At 41.6% G+C, this 15972-nt stretch overlaps 1 long non-coding RNA gene across 1 annotated transcript; it reads right to left on the reverse strand.

Annotated features, from left to right (window-relative positions):
• Positions 1 to 926: 926 nt before the first annotated feature.
• LOC148118739 (uncharacterized) lies at positions 927 to 6699 on the reverse strand. Its single transcript, XR_015735876.1, has 3 exons — positions 6359 to 6699; positions 5834 to 6003; positions 927 to 3757 (listed from the first exon to the last, which is right to left on the reverse strand). It is a non-coding gene; the product is annotated as an uncharacterized LOC148118739 (long non-coding RNA).
• Positions 6700 to 15972: the final 9273 nt, after the last annotated feature.

Genomic DNA, 15972 nt, shown 5'->3' on the forward strand with positions numbered 1-15972 from the left:
GGCATCATTATATTGATGTTAAATTTTTGAAATCTAAAATGTACCAGAGTAGCACCATTGCCAGTTAAAGCTAACAGTGGCACAAATAATAAGTGGTCAATGCTAATAGTGTAAAATATGAATTTGCATTTTGACCTTGCTATTTTTTTTCCTCTCCCAGTTGAAACTGTCCAGTAACTCACTCAGTAACTTATTATCTTGCTGGGTTTATTCCTGCCCGTGTTTATCCATCACAGTTTACCTGACCTTACCCTAAGTGTCCCTTGTAGACTGCCTGTCTTTAGTTCTTACACTGGTCCCCGGAGCTAGGAAACATTTGTCCCCATACATTGTAGACAAAGAAGCACACATTCCTACCTCCACGGCTTTTGTATTCCAGGACACTGGTTAGCTACTTCACGAAATCTCTCCACTCAACAGAGCAGTGACATCAGGCTGTGTACTCCTGTGTCCTGCAGCCAATAGATGACCACATAGCAAGACAACACGGAGGTTACGTACTAAGTACAATGTCACTCTTAGTTAGAGCCACCTGCCAACTTTCTGTAGACATCAAAAAGAAAAAAATCAAAATTATGTTGGCTAACATGTTATAAATTGAATCCAAGGAGATTCCTTATCCCAGTTTTCTCAATATATTAAAATCAGCTAAGAAATGTAGGTAAAATTTTCCTTGGGTATGAAAACCAATCTGATTTAATATTAAAAATATTGGATTGAGAAACAGGGAAACTGGGTGTTAATCTCTACAATGATTAGACAGAACACTTTTTCCACCTGGAATAACTGTGTTCATCTATAATTGTGGTTCCAAGATAACTCATTCAAACATTTGATCAGTCGGTCCGTCAGTCAGTCAGTATATAGAGACTCAGAAATTGCTTGTTATAAACCAAATCTTTGGTAGAACTTTGAACATCAAGACTATAGGTGAAACTATTACTCCATAGTGGTTATTATACTTCAGTGGGGGTGGGGCAGGTTACTGGTTATGATTTAGGGTTAATTGGGTGGGAGGGAAGCGATGGAAGTGAGCGGTTTTCTGCGGCAGCATTTGGAAAGGGACCTGGCTGACTCAGGAAGGCATGGGGGAGGCTTTCAGGCAATGCTTCTGGAAGATGAACAAGAAAGGATAAGGAAAGTCATCCAGAAAAACAAAAGCAGGAGAGAGTGATTGGAAGAAAGAGAGAGGGGCCTTCCAGGAGTAGATAACACTGAGACCCTAGGGAAGGAACGATCTGGCTCTTGCAGATCTTCAAGGTGCTCATGATGACTGGAGTTTTGCAGGTATTGGGCTGGGGGTGTCCACACTTGTGTGTGGGGGAGCAAGAGTGAGAGGGAAAGTGGAGACTGAATATCTGCATGGTAGAGCATCTCAACTCCACAGCAATGGGGAGCCTGGAAAGAGTCGTACAGGAAGTTCATATCTCAAAAGGGCCCTCTGGAAACTGTGGAGAAGACATTGCAGTAAGCAATCCTGGAGACCGGTAGGTTAGATGCCAGCCAATGGTTCTTGAACTTCAGTGGATAATAGAATCCCCTTGGGGCTTATTGAAACAAGAAGGCAAGTCTACCATGCCAAAGCTAGTGAATGAGAAGGTCTGGATCATAGCCTGAGAAAACGCATTGCTAGTATGTGGCCCTGATGTTGCTCAACTAGGACACAGGCAGGGAAGGACCCACTGAGGAGGCAGCATTGGTGGTAAACTCAAAGTCCACAGTTCTCCCTCAGGGACTAGCAGGTTTAGCTTCATAAGCAACCATCCTGCCATGAGTATATGTTTTGTGCAACCTACTCATCCTAGCCAGAAGCTTTTCCCTTAACATAATAGATGTCCGTTGATAAATTGAGCTAATTGTTGTTATTTGTTTCAATTAGGTTTCTTATCTGTTTCTACTTTGTTTTTAATGAAAGCCTTTATGAATTGCTTTTGTAAGAATCTGGAAGTCAAGAAGTGAGACATATTGCTGCAGTTAGCCTAAAATCCAATGGACTTCATTGTTAAAATGAAAAGTGCTTGCCTCTTTAAAGAACAAAATTGTGCTGGTCACTGTAGTTTGCAAGAACCTAAAGAAAAGTTTGTTTTTGTTCACTGAAAGAAACATGTTTAATTTTTATCTCTGCAATTTTCCTGTGATGTATTTTATTTGATACACCAGAGAAAATTCTCAAAATTTTCAACAGGATAAAAACACAGATACGCTACCGCACGTGACTAAAGCCTTTGTCTAAACTAAAACACAATAGAGCAATTGAAGGCTGTCATATTCGGACTCAGATTCTAGAAATGAAACCTTGTTTTAGGAGGGAAATTGCATCTGGTTTTTGTAGATTAAAAGTCCAACACTCCTATTTTGAGACTAGAATAACAAAAAGGTCATATGATAAGCTATCTACAAATCCAGTGATCACAATGCTTTTCTTACCACGTGTATCAAAACAAAACAAAAAAGCCCCCCCAAAAACAAACAAACAAAAAAACAGCCTAGCAAAGAGAAACTATGCCTCATTAGGAAATACTGGAGCTCCATTAACTTGGGAACAAAGTTGCAGATCTGTCTCATTACATTTGAAACAACAATGTTCTGTGTTAATTTTTTTCACTTTGTAAAACTATCAGGCTGTTTATATCTCAATGGTAGACTACTTTTAATGTTGAATTATTTTAGTGTCAGGGAATCTGTTAGTTATGAGACATGTAAGAAAGATTTTGTCAAAATAAAGTCAATCTGTAATGATTTTTTGTGACCATCTTGTGCTAATTTACTTCTGGTGACTACCCAGACTCTCTCCTCTACCGCATGCCTATAATACATCAGCAGTTCCTTCATCTCAGTATCAACCACCTTTCCAACGCCTAGCCTCATTATGCTTGCCCAGAGTGTCCCAGTTGGGGCTGCTAACGTCATCGTTCCTTTGAAAATATAAGGTTGTGTCCATGCTTCTGAAAAATGTGGGCCACACGCATCTTCGCAGAAGGTTAGCTGCAGCCAGCAGAGCCAGCGCAGGTACTAATGAAGCAGATTCCATCCACTCAGGCATTTTCTCTCTGCATAACAACTCGGTCTGTGAACTCGAGATGGGTTTCAGCAGGAAGGGATTGCAGCATCCCTGAGCACTGGGCCATAATTATAATTACAGGTGTGGCACCGACAGCGGGAGAGGGTGAGCTCATAAGGAAAAAAAAAAAAGGTTTGCTCTGCTGGATCATCTCTCTTCTCCGGAGAACAAAGAGCAGACGAATAAATAAGCGAGTTACCATGTAAACAAATTGAGCAACCACCGCCACACATCAGAGTGCATGTTCCCCCGCCAATATATACACACCTATCTTACAGGAAGCTCTCTCCCTGGTGGAGGTGAGTGCTGCCTCCCTGTCCCCTCCCAGCCTCCAGTGGGTGGACAGGGGCCGATTGCATAACAGCAATGGGCTTCTGTTCTTCCAGTCTTTCACCATCTCCCCCTACTCCGGTCTGTTTCACAATCACCGCGAGAGGACAACACAAGCATTGACCTTGAGTAAGAATGTTCAGGCCTCCTCCAGTCACAGCCAGGGAGGGGACGGCAAGCCATTCTTGTTCCTTTTAGAGCCCAGCTCTAAGATGATAGGAGCTGTCGCTATTTTCCTGCAGACAGTTCTCTTTCCACCAACAGCCGACTCGGTTGGGTTTGAAGCTAATTGGAGCAACGTGTTTATACTTCTTCACTTTCGGATTTTCATAAAAGCAATTTGCAGGGCTAGGAGCCAGTCCTCTCCTGGAAAAGCAAATCAAAGGACTACTGCAATTATGCAAAGGATTAAGAAAAAAAAAGTCACTGCAACACAATCTCTTGTTTGCCTACGTTTAGGCAGGGCAATTACACCCCTATCTCTGTTTTCTGCTGTGCTCCCAACAATGGGTTTGCCTGTAGGCTGGGGTTCCCCGGGGATGGTGTCCTGACAGAGCCAGGGGAAGATCATGAAGCGGATTAGAAGCATTTTCAGGCTTTCAAGTTCTGATCTAGGAGTCCTAAGCTAAGTAGGGCAGAGTTTACGGGGTTTGGGACATGGCATTTGTTAAAGTAATGGGAAGCTTCACAACACAACGGCCAATTCTTTCTTAGGAAGCTGTGTGGGAATGCTGAAAACAGTTGAAATAATAGACATGCAATTATCTTATTTCTTGTGTTTTAATGCGTAGAAAATTGCGTCCCTATACCGCTTTGCACTTATTAGTTTGGCTTTCAGGAACTTGGAGATAAGAGGAAAAAGTTCAGTATCAAATATGACTTGTTCAAAAGGAGAGGACAGGAAGCAAAGCCTTGATTTTGTAAGGAAAAGAATGGCTAAATTATTTCTTAGAGGGAGCAGACAAAGGCAAAAGAGAGGGGCAAGGTCCTTGAGGGCCATTACAGATTAGAGTCAGAGTCATTCACAGGGTAGCTCCCTTCTGTACTGACCTCTTGCTGGTTTCTAGCAAAAAAAAAAAAAAAACCAAAAAACAAAACCAAACCTAGCAGCTTTGTGGTTACAGTTTGCTTGGAGCCACCAAGAAAAGGACTATTGCCTGCTCTTGGAGAGAAACACCCTTACAAAGCTGGGCCTGGAGAGCATGTCACATAGGCCTCAGGTCTGGACTGCTGAGGCCACATGTGCCTCACATCCCCTTGGAATGTCAAGGCTCTCGGGAGCAGAAGATATCCAAGTCTCCTCACGAGAGGAGAGCAGCACAGACATGGGCCTTTGAGACACACACACATATATATTTTCTGTTAGTTTGCCTGGCTCCAAGTAGCGCAGCAAACTGGCTGTCTTGTAGTACCACCCACAAGCATGTGCAATCAATGTCATTACCCACACAGCGGGAAAGCAGAAAGAAAGTGGGTGAGGGGTTAGGGGAATGAATAGATTTTATGGAGGGGCAAGGAGGCCGGTGGGGTGGGCGGGGGTAGCGAAGGGGAGAGAAAAAGATAGTGTGGGTGGGGTTCAAAGATGGTGGGGCGGGATTCACAGTGAGGGCGGAAGCTGTTACAGGGGGCAGGTGGTCCTCTGCTAAGGACCTGCTAACCTCTGGGATTCACAGGGAATGACACAGCCTGTCCTGCAGCGAGCAGGGTTTGACCTAACAGAGCCATTCCAGAATCTGGCATAGGTGGTGGCAAAGGATTCAGCAAATTATCCTAAAAGGCTCCAGGACAGAGTTGAATGGCAGAGCACCTGGCTAGCTCACGAAAGACTCGGGGTTTAGGAGTCAGTACCAGAGTGAGGGTAGCTCTAGAAGAAAAGAAGGTCTTGGTGAGGCATGGTGCACATTAATTGAAAATGAACAGCAATTAACAGGAAGCATTTCTGACAGAGTTATAATAATACTGCCCGGGGGGAGGTGTTACAAAGGGAAGTGTACAAATAGAACCCCCAGAGTGAATGGCCGGGTGAAGCTGGTTCCACGTGTCGTGTCCTCGTGTGCCCTGTTTCTTTGCAAGTACTTCATTGACTGTGAACAGCGAAAGCCCTAGGCATGCAAGTCATTAGTTTTCCAGATAGGAGTGCTTTCACAGGTGTGGGTTTCGGAGACAAACACACGAGCATCTGAGCACCAGCCCCCTCATTTTCAATAACCACTAGATTAGAGTGCGAGGCAGGTCGGTATCTGGAATGCTGCAAAAGTTAACCTGCGGCGCTTCTGAGATTCCTGGGGACAGGGTTCAGTCTTCACCTGAACCTCTCCTAGGTGCCGCTTCTTACTGTTTGAACTTCTCCTTTGCCCCACTCAATTACTCTATTTCTTCTTCATTGGCCTTAATGTCCTAGGGATTTCCACCCAAGGTGAAAAGACGTTACAAACTACGCACCTGTAAACAGCTTCCACCTCTTTCGCCAGCAGTGTCCGTGGCAGAATGAACAGGAAATGAAATGGTCGGCTTCACAGTGTTGAGCTGCTGCTCCTGTCTCTGGTACCAAGCGTTCAGTTACCTGGAACCTCCCAATGATTCTGCTGACAGTCGCTTCAGAGCTGAGGGAGCTGGAGGCGGGAGGAAGAGGCATAGTGCTCATTTGAGGGTGCAAGGGAGGTCTGAGGCGAGCTAGACCCATACATTTCAGTGTGACAAGTTAAGGGGAAAAAATTCCTTTCAAAAGGATAAAACAGGGTGAAAATTTTGTTAGCTCTGAGTTTAAACTCAGTTCCATCTCCCCTATAGTGAAAAGTTAGGACATGTTAGGAATCAGTACTTTAAGCCAGAGGTGGCTTTGCTCTTCAGATTGCAAACATTAAGGTCACTAGACCTGAAAGACATATAATAATATTGTTACTATTATTAATTAATTAATATATAATAATATACTATAGTATAAGAATAGCATCTTAGACTACTTACAGGCTTAAGCTGCCTGAGGCTGGTCTTGGATCACAAGTGCTGCTGTGCTGGGGAAGAGTTTGTATTACCTGTAGTATTCAACTGATACTGAATTCAACTTCTGATTGTGTCGAGAAGCTAGGTCCATTCAGAGGCAAAGTCCTTAGAAGTGGGCCATTGGCTTCCTGTCTGTAAAAGATGTATAAGGACACCTTTCCAACTGGCTAGCTAATGGATCTCTAGCGGAGGGCGATGACACAAACATCTCCATCTAGGGGATGAGATAATTAAGAACTATTAGAGTTTAATTACTTGTCCTAGGTTCCATGAGAAGGCAGACCCAGAATGTCATTATGTGTAGTATAAAGCTTCCCTCTATCTATGGTTTCTAGGCAACAGCATAAGCCTATCTCTAGCTTCCTGAAGCTACTAGGTTGTCTTTCAGATATAGTGACATTTTTGTGCTTGGAATCTAAGTCTCAGTTTTAGATGAACAGTTGCAGGATTGTTACAGGCTTCCTGCTTCTTCATGCCTTACCCAGGCTTCCTTGTATGAAAAAGTGCTTTATACATAAATATCAAATAATTGGAGAGTTGCAGTGAGCCCTAAAGGACTTTTTATTTCTGCTTTCAATTTTCAGTGCAGAATAATATCGAACAATATTTTTCAAATAATAAAGTTCTTTTAAAACAAAAGAACCTTCAGTGCTATGATTGTGCTGGCCTGTAAGACCAGGCCTAGATGGGTGAGAGGCCTTTAGGATACACCTAACGAGGCCTAGGTGGGCGACGGCGAGAGGCCTTTAGGATACACCTAACGAGGCCTAGGTGGGCCATGGCGAGAGGCCTTTAGGATACATCTAACAAGGCCTCAAGCTTTCACTGTTCCCAGGTCCACAAGATCTGTCATGTTTTATTGGGTGTTCTGGTTAGTCATTGTATGGTTTGGCAGCATAAGAGAATATCACATTTTTGGAAACAATGGTGTGAACAAAGGTTGGGCTTTTCTTTCTGCTCTGTATTATTGTATTTGCTCTGGGTATTCAGAAAACCTCCCCTGTATCTAACCAACAACATAGTCTGTCCTGTGCCAGCGCCATTCTTTGGATGGGGGTATTGTATTCATGGCTTGGACTCACAAATGTCTCAGACAGAAAGGTATCGTGGTGGTGGTGGTCGGGGAGCACTGGGGATAACAGCACGGGAGAAAAGGTGCAGGGGCATTCATTCTAAAAAGAGACAGACAATTGCTGAGGATGATCTGACAATGGCAAGTCTATAGTGTGCTGTAGCTCCCTCTGTGTGTGCCCACATGTATATATGCGGTACAAGACTGACTAATTCTTTAGCACACTGGCTATATGTACTGAGACATTGATACAAAGAATATGTCCACAGCATAAACCCTCAGTAAATATTAAAAATCCAAATTTAGACTTTTTAATACAATGTTTTTCTTTCCTTAAAGAATTTTTCAGTCCTTCAAAAGAAAACCACTCAGAAAAACATCATTTTCTCCACTTCTTTCTAATTCATGCAATCACAGTTCAAACTAAGCTTTAAAATGTAGAGATGGTTTCAGTAAGCAACAAACTCAATAACTCGCTAGTAACAATGTGTAGTTGTTGTAATCTATGTATGATTAGATGCTAGAAACAGAAAAAAATGTGTTATAGTTTCTAAAAACCTTACTTACATAGTTGTAGGGAGTCTTTCTCTCTCCTGCCAGCCAATTCCCAAATCATGACACGGAGATGACTTACTAATTATGAATGCTTGGTCAGTAGCTTAGGCTTGTTTCTAACTAGCTCTTATAACTTAATTAACCAATTTTTATTTATTTATGTCCTACCACATGGCTCAAGACTTGTTACCTCTCCTCCTGCACCTCACGCTTTCTCTGTGTCTCACAGCATCTCCTAGTGACTCTTCCCAGCATCCTCTCTGCCCTGAAGAAAATCCTGCTTAGTTATTGGCCATAATTAAACCAACTCAAGAGACATCTTCACAGAGTACAAAAAGATTATTCCACAACACATAGCACTTGAAAGGATAATTTACTTTTGATGCTTTAGATCATATTTAAAATTTAAATTAAGGGTTGTGAATCTCTCTCTCTCTCTCTCTCTCTCTCTCTCTCTCTCTCTCCCCCCCCCGTGTGTATGTGTGTGTGTGTGTGTGTGTGTGTGTGTGTGTGTATGTGTGTGTGTGTGTGCATGTGTGTGTACACTCAACATGTGATGCTTGTGGAGGCCAGAGTTTAATATTATGATGCATTCCTCAATCATTTTTTAATTAAATAATTAATTAATTTGTTTGTTTATAAAAATTTCCACTTCCTCCCTTCCTCCCCATACCCTCCCATTCCCCCCACTCCCTCTCCTAACACCCCATTCCCTTTCCTCCTCCCTCTCCAATCCAAAGAGCAGTCAGGGTTTCCTGCCCTGTGGGAAGTTCAAGTTCCTCCCCCCTCCCTCCAGGTCTAGGAAGGTGAGCATCCAAACAGACTAGGATACCAAACAGCCAGTCCATGCAGACGAAACAAGACCTAGTGCCATTGTAAATGGCTTCTCAGTCAGCCCCCATGTCAGCCACATTCAGAGAATCCGGTTTGATCACATGCTTGTTCAGTCCCAGTCCAGCTGTCCTTGGTGAGCTCTCATTTGATCAGTCCCCTTGTATCAGTGGGTGAACGCACCCCTCGCGGTCCTGATTTCCTTTTTCATGTTCTCCCTCCTTCTGCTCCTCATTTGGACCTTGGGGGGCTCAGTCCAGTGCTCCAATGTGGGTCTCCGTCTCTATCACCATCCATCGTCGGATGAAGGTTCCCTCTGGTCCTGCCTATCTTGCTCACGTTTTCTCTCCTTCTGCTTCTCATTTGGATCTAGGGAGTTAAGTCCAGTGTTCCAATATGTGTCTCTGTCTCTATCTCCATCCTTCACCATATGAAGGTTCTGTGGTGACATGCAAAATATTCATTAGTATGGTTATGGGCCAAGGCCAGTTCAGGCACCCTCTCCTCTGCTGCCCAGGGAAGAATCTGGGGACCTCTCCTTGGGCCTGAGAACCCCTCCAGAAACAAGTCTCTTACCAACCCTAAAATGGCTCCCTTAGTTGAGATATATACTTGCCTGCTCCCATATGCATCCTTCCTCCCCCCATCCCATTCCCCCAAGCCATCCCCAATCCTCCCCCTCTCCCTTCTCTCTAACCATCTCCCCTTACTTCCACCTCCCCACCCCACCCCCCGTGCACCCAAGTTTGCCTGGCAATCTTGCCTACTTCTAATATCCAGGAGGATAACTATATGATTTTCTTCAGGTTTACCTTCTTATTTAACTTCTCTAGGATCACGAATTATAGGCTCAAAAACCTTTAACTATGGCTAGAATCCACTTATGAGTGAGTACATACCATATTCCTCTTTTTGGGTCTGGGTTACCTCAATCAGTAAAGCGTTTTCTATTTCCATCCATTTGCATGCAAAATTCAAGATGTCATTGATTTTTACTGCTGAGTATAACTCTGATGTGTATATGTTCCACACCTTCTTTAACCATTCTTCTATTGAGGGGCACCTAGGTTGTTTCCATGTTCTGGAAACAAATAGCGCAGCTATGAACGTAGTTGAACAAATGCTTTTGAAGTATGATAGGGCATCTCTTGGGTATATTCCCAAGAGTGGAATTGCTGGGTCCTGAGGGAGGTTGATTCAGGAAACTGACTCCTAGTTTCCTGAGAAACCACCACACTGATTTCCACAGTGGCTGCACAAGTTTGCATTCCCACCAACAATGGATGAGTGTTCCCCTCACTCCACATCCTCTCCAGCATAGGTTATCATTGGTGTTTTTGAGTTTAGCTATTCTGACAGGTGTAAGATGGTATCTCAAAGTTGTTTTGATTTGCATTTCCCTGATCGCTAAGGAGGTTGAGCATGATCTTAAGTGTCTTTTGGCCATTCGAAGTTCATCTGTTGTGAATTCTCTGTTCAGTTCAGTACCCCATTTTTTAATTGGGTTAATTAGAGTTTTAAAGTCTAGTTTCTGGAGTTCTTTGTATATTTTGGAGATCAGACCTTTGTCTGTTGAGGGGTTGGTGAAGATCTTCTCCCAGTCAGAAGGTAGTCTTTTTGTCTTACTGACAATGTCCTTTGCTTTACAGAAGCTTCTCAGTTTCAGTAGGTCCCATTTATTCATTGATTCTCTTATTGTCTATGCTACTGGGGTTCTACTTAGGAAATGGTCTCCTGTGCCCATGTGTTGCAGTCTACTTTCCACTTTCTCTTCTATCAGGTTCAAAGTGGTCAGATTAATGTTGATGTCTTTAATCCATTTGGACTTGAGTTTTGTGCATGGTGATAGATATGGATCTACTTACATTTTTCTACAGGTTGACATCCAGTTATGCCAGCACCATTTGTTGAAGATGCTTTCCTTCTTCCATTGTATACCTTTAGCTCCCTTGTCAAAAATCAGGTGTTCATAGGTTTGTGGGTTAATATCCGGGTCTTCTATTCGATTCCATAGGTCGACTTCTCTGTTCTTATGCCAATACCAAGCTGTTTTCAATACTGTCGCTCTGTAATAGAGTTTGAAGTCAGGGATGATAATGCCTCCAGAAGTTCCTTTATTGTATAAGATTGTTTTGGCTATCCTGGGTTTTTTGTTTTGCCATATAAACTTGATTATTGTTCTCTCAAGGTCTGTGAAGAAGTTTGATGGGATTTTGATGGAGGTTGCATTGAATCTATAGATTGCTTTTGGTAGAATTGCCATTTTTACTATGTTGATTCTCCCAATCCAAGAGCAGGGGAGGTCTTTCCATTTTCTGGTATCCTCCTCAATTTCTTTCTTCAAAGACTTCAAGTTCTTGTCAAATAGGTCTTTCACTTCCTTGGTTAGAGTTACCCCAAGATATTTTAAGCTATTTGTGGCTATCATGAAAGGTGATGTTTCTCTGATTTCGCTCTCTGCTTCTTTATCCTTTGTGTATAGGAGGGCAACTGATTTTTTGGAGTTGATCTTGTATCCTGCCACATTACTAAAGGTGTTTATCAGCTGTAGGAGTTCTTTGGTAGAGTTTTTGGGGTCACTTATGTATACTATCATATCGTCTGCAAATAACGAAAGTTTAACTTCATCCTTTCCAATACGAATCCCCTTGATCCCCTTATGTTGTCTTATTGCTATTGCTAGAACTTCAAGCACTATATTGAAGAGGTATGTAGAGAGTGGACAGCCTTGTCGTGTTCCTGATTTTAGAGGAATGGCTTTGAGTTTCTCTCCATTCAGTTTGATGTTAGCTGTCGGCTTGCTGTATATTGCTTTTATTATATTTAGGTATGATCCTTGTATTCCCAATCTCTCCAACACCTTTATCATAAAGGGGTGTTGAATTTTGTCAAATGCTTTTTCAGCATCCAGTGAAATGATCATGTGGTTTTTTTTCTTTCAGTTTATTTATATGGTGGATTACATTGATAGATTTGCGTATGTTGAACCAGCCCTGCATTTCTTTAATGAAGCCCACCTGATCATAATGGATGATTTTTCTAATGTGTTCTTGGATTCAGTTTGCCAGGATTTTGTTGAAAATTTTTACGTCGATGTTCATGAGTGAGATTGGCCTGTAATTCTCTTTCTTGGTTGTGTCTTTGTGTGGTTTCAGTATTAGGGTAACTGTAGCTTCATAGAAAGAGTTTGGCAATGACTCTTCTGTTTCTATATTGTGAAATACATTAAGGAGTGTAGGTATTAGCTCTTCCTGGAAGTTCTGGTAGAATTCTGCATTGAAACCATCTGGTCCTGGGCTTTTTTTGGTAGGGAGGTTTTTGATAAGAGCTTCTAATTCTTCATGACTGACAGGTCTATTTAGATTGTTCACCTGGTCTTGGTTCAACTTTGGTATATGGTACTTATCTAAAAAAATGTCCATTTCTTTTACATTTTCCAATTTTGTGGCATACAGGCTTTCGTAGTAAGATCTAATGATTCTCTGGATTTCCTCTGTGTCTGTGGTTATGTCCCACTTTTCATTTCTGATCTTATTAATTTGCATGTTCTCTCTCTGCCATTTGATTAGTTTGGATAGGGGTTTGTCAATCTTGTTGATTTTCTCCAAGAACCAGCTTTTTGATTCATTGATTCTTTGAATTATTTTCTGTGTTTCTATTTTGTTGATTTCAGCCCTCAGTTTGATTATTTCCAATCTTCTACTCCTCCTGGGTGAATCAGCTTCTATTTTTCTAGAGCTTTCAAGTGTGCTGTTAAGTCTCCAATATGTGCTTTCTCCATTTTCTTTAATTGGGCACTTAGTGCTATGAACTTTCCTCTTACCACTGCTTTCCTAGTGTCCCATAGGTTTGAGTATGTTGTGTCTTTATTTTCATTAAATTCAAGGAAGACTTTAATTTCTTTCTTTATTTCTTCCTTGACCCAGGGGTGATTTAATAGTTGACAGTTCAACTTCCATGAGTTTGTTGGCTTCCTGGGGGTAGCATTGTTGTTGAATTCTAACTTAAATCCATGGTGATCTGACAAGACACAGGTGGTTACTAATATTTTTTTTTGTATCTGTGGAAGTTTGCTTTGTTACCGAATATGTGGTCAATTTTTGAGAAGGTTCCATGGGCTGCAGAGAAGAAGGTATATTCTTTCCTATTTGGGTGGAATGTTCTATAGATATCTGTTAAGTCCATTTGATTCAATACCTCCAATAATTCTCTTATTTCTCTGTTGGGTTTCTGTCTGATTGACCTGTCCATTGGTGAGAGAGATGTGTTGAAGTCTCCTACTATTAGTGTGTGTGGTTTGATGACTGCCTTGAGTTCTAGAAGTGTTTCTTTTACATATGTGGGTGCCTTTATATTAGGGGAATAGATATTCAGGATTGAGACTTCCTCCTGATGAATTGTTCCTGTTATGAGTATGAAATGTCCATCTCCATCTCTTCTGATAGATTTTAGTTTGAAGTCAATTTTGTTAGATATTAGAATGGCCACACCCGCTTGTTTCTTAGGTCTGTTTGCTTGGAAAACCTTTTCCCAGCCCTTTACTCTGAGTAGATGTCTGTCTTTGTGGTTGAGGTGTGTTTCTTGTAAACAGCAGAATGTTGGATCCTGTTTTAGTATCCAATCTCTAAGTCTGTGCCTTTTTATAGGTGAATTGAGTCCATTGATATTAAGTGATATTAATGACCAGTGGTTGTTGACTCCGGTTATTTATTTATTTTTTTTTTGGTAGTAGAGTGTATGTGTTTCCCTTCTTTGAGTTGTGCTTGTGAAGGGTCGCTAGATGTCTGAGTTATTGTAGGCGGTGTTGGGAATGTTGGATTCCTTGAGTTGTGATTTTCCTTCTAATACTTTCTGTAAGGCTGGATTTGTAGCTATGTATTGTTTAAATTTGTTTTTATCCTGGAATATTTTGTTTTCTCTGTTAATAGTGAACGATAGCTTGGCTATAGTAGCCTGGGCTTGCATCCATGGTCTCTTAGTTTCTGCAGTACCTCTATCCAGGACCTTCTGGCTTTCATGGTTTCCAAAGAGAAGTCTGGTGTAAGTCTGATAGGTTTACCTTTATAAGTTACTTGATTTTTTCCTTTGCAGCTCTTAATATTCTTTCTTTAATCTGAATGTTTTGTGTTTTGATTATTATATGGTGAGGGGATTTTTTTTTTGATCCAGTCTATTCGGTGTTCTGTATGCTTCTTGAACCTTCATTGGGATATCATTCTTTAGGTTGGGGAAGTTTTCTTCTATAATTTTGTTGAATATATTTTCTGGACCTTTGATGTGCAATTCTTCTCCTTCTTCTACCCTATTATTCTTAGATTTGGTTTTTTTTTATTGTGTCCCACATTTCCTGAATGTTTTGTGATGAGAATTTGTTGGATTTGCTGTTTTCTTTGGTCAGAGCGCTTATTTTCTCTATGGTATCTTCAGAGTCTGAGATTCTTTCTTCTATCTCTTGTATTCTGTTGGTTATGCTTGTTTCTGAAGTCTCTGTTCATTTACCTAGATTTTCCATAGCCAGCCGGCCCTCGGTTTGTGTTTTCTTCATTGCCTCCATTTCAGTTTTCAAATCTTGAACTGTTTGCATTACCTGTTTGATTGTTTTTTCTTGGTTTCCCAGAATTTCATTTATGGATTTACTCATTTCTTCAAACTTTTTGTTATACTTCTCTTCCATTTCTTTACTCATTTCCTCAATCTTTTTGTTATACTTATCTTCCATTTCTTTATGGCAGATTTTCACCTCCTGTTTAAGTTCCTCTATTATTTTCATAAAGATCCGCTTAGAGTCAATTTCTTCTATTTCTTCTGGAGTAGGGTGTTCAATTCTTCTAGTTTCGTGATCCCTAGATTCTGGTGATGTCATGTTGCCTTTCAGGTTGTTGGAGGAATTCTTGCATTGGCACCTGCCCATCTCCTCCTCTCTGGATGAAACTCCTCAGTACTCTCTGGATAGAACTCCTCAACACTGTTTGGATAGAACTCCTCAGCACTGAAACAGGGATAGCTGGTATTTCCAGGACCCAGGAGACAAAAGGTCGGTGGCAGTGGGGGCAGGGAGGAGTCCAGTGGAACACCGAAGACCCTGCCACAGAAGCTGGGGGGGGGGTTGTGCTCTCTTCCAGGACAGACCGCCCCGGCAAGCACCCACTCACCTCTCTGGATAGAACTCCTCAGCATTGAAACAGGGACAGCTGGTATTCCAAGGACTCAGGAGACAAAAGCTCCTCAATCATTTTTTGACCTTATATTTTAAAGTTAGGTCTCTCAATGAACCTAGAACAAGTCTGGCCAGGGAAGCAACAGAATTCATCTACCTGTGTTCATTTCTTAAGAACTGGGATTACAGACTCACATTGCCACACAGGTTGTGCATGGGTGCTGGGGATTCAAACTCAAGTCTTCATGCTTGTGCAAGTACTATCCCCAGCTAGCCAACCCCAGCACTGGTGTTGTGAATTTCAGGTTCAAATCTTTTATTTTGAATAAAGAATGAATCTATACAATAAAGGAACTTGCGGAGGCATTACCATCCCTGACTTCAAACTCTATTACAGAGCTACAGTAATGAAAGCGGCTTGGTAGTGGCATAAAAACAGAGACATCGACCAATGGAATCAAACCGAAGACCCGGATATTAACCCACAAACCTATGAATACCTGATTTTCGACAAAGGAGCTAAAAGTATACAATAGAAGATAGAAAGCATCTTTAACAAGTGGTGCTGGCATAACTGGATGTCAACCTATAGAAGAATGAAAATAGATCCATATTTATCACCATGCACAAAACTCAAGTCCAGACAAATTGAAAATCTCAATATAAATTTGACCACACTGAACCTGATGATAGAAGAGAAAGTGGAAAGTAGACTGCAACACATGGGCACAGGAGACCACTTCCTACATATAACCCCAGTAGCACAGTCAATAAAAGCAACATTGAATAAATGGAACCTCCTGAAACTGAGAAGCTTCTGTAAAGCAAAGGACACTGTCAGTAAGACAAAAAGGCATCCTACTGAATGGGAGAAGATTTTCACTAACCCCGCATCAGACAAAGGTCTGATCTCCAAAATATATAAAGAACTCCAGAAACTAGACTTTAAAATTCTAATTAACC

The sequence above is a fragment of the Myodes glareolus genome, chromosome 21 (genome assembly GCF_982192425.1).
Source record: "Myodes glareolus chromosome 21, mMyoGla1.1, whole genome shotgun sequence".
NCBI lineage: Eukaryota > Metazoa > Chordata > Mammalia > Rodentia > Cricetidae > Myodes > Myodes glareolus.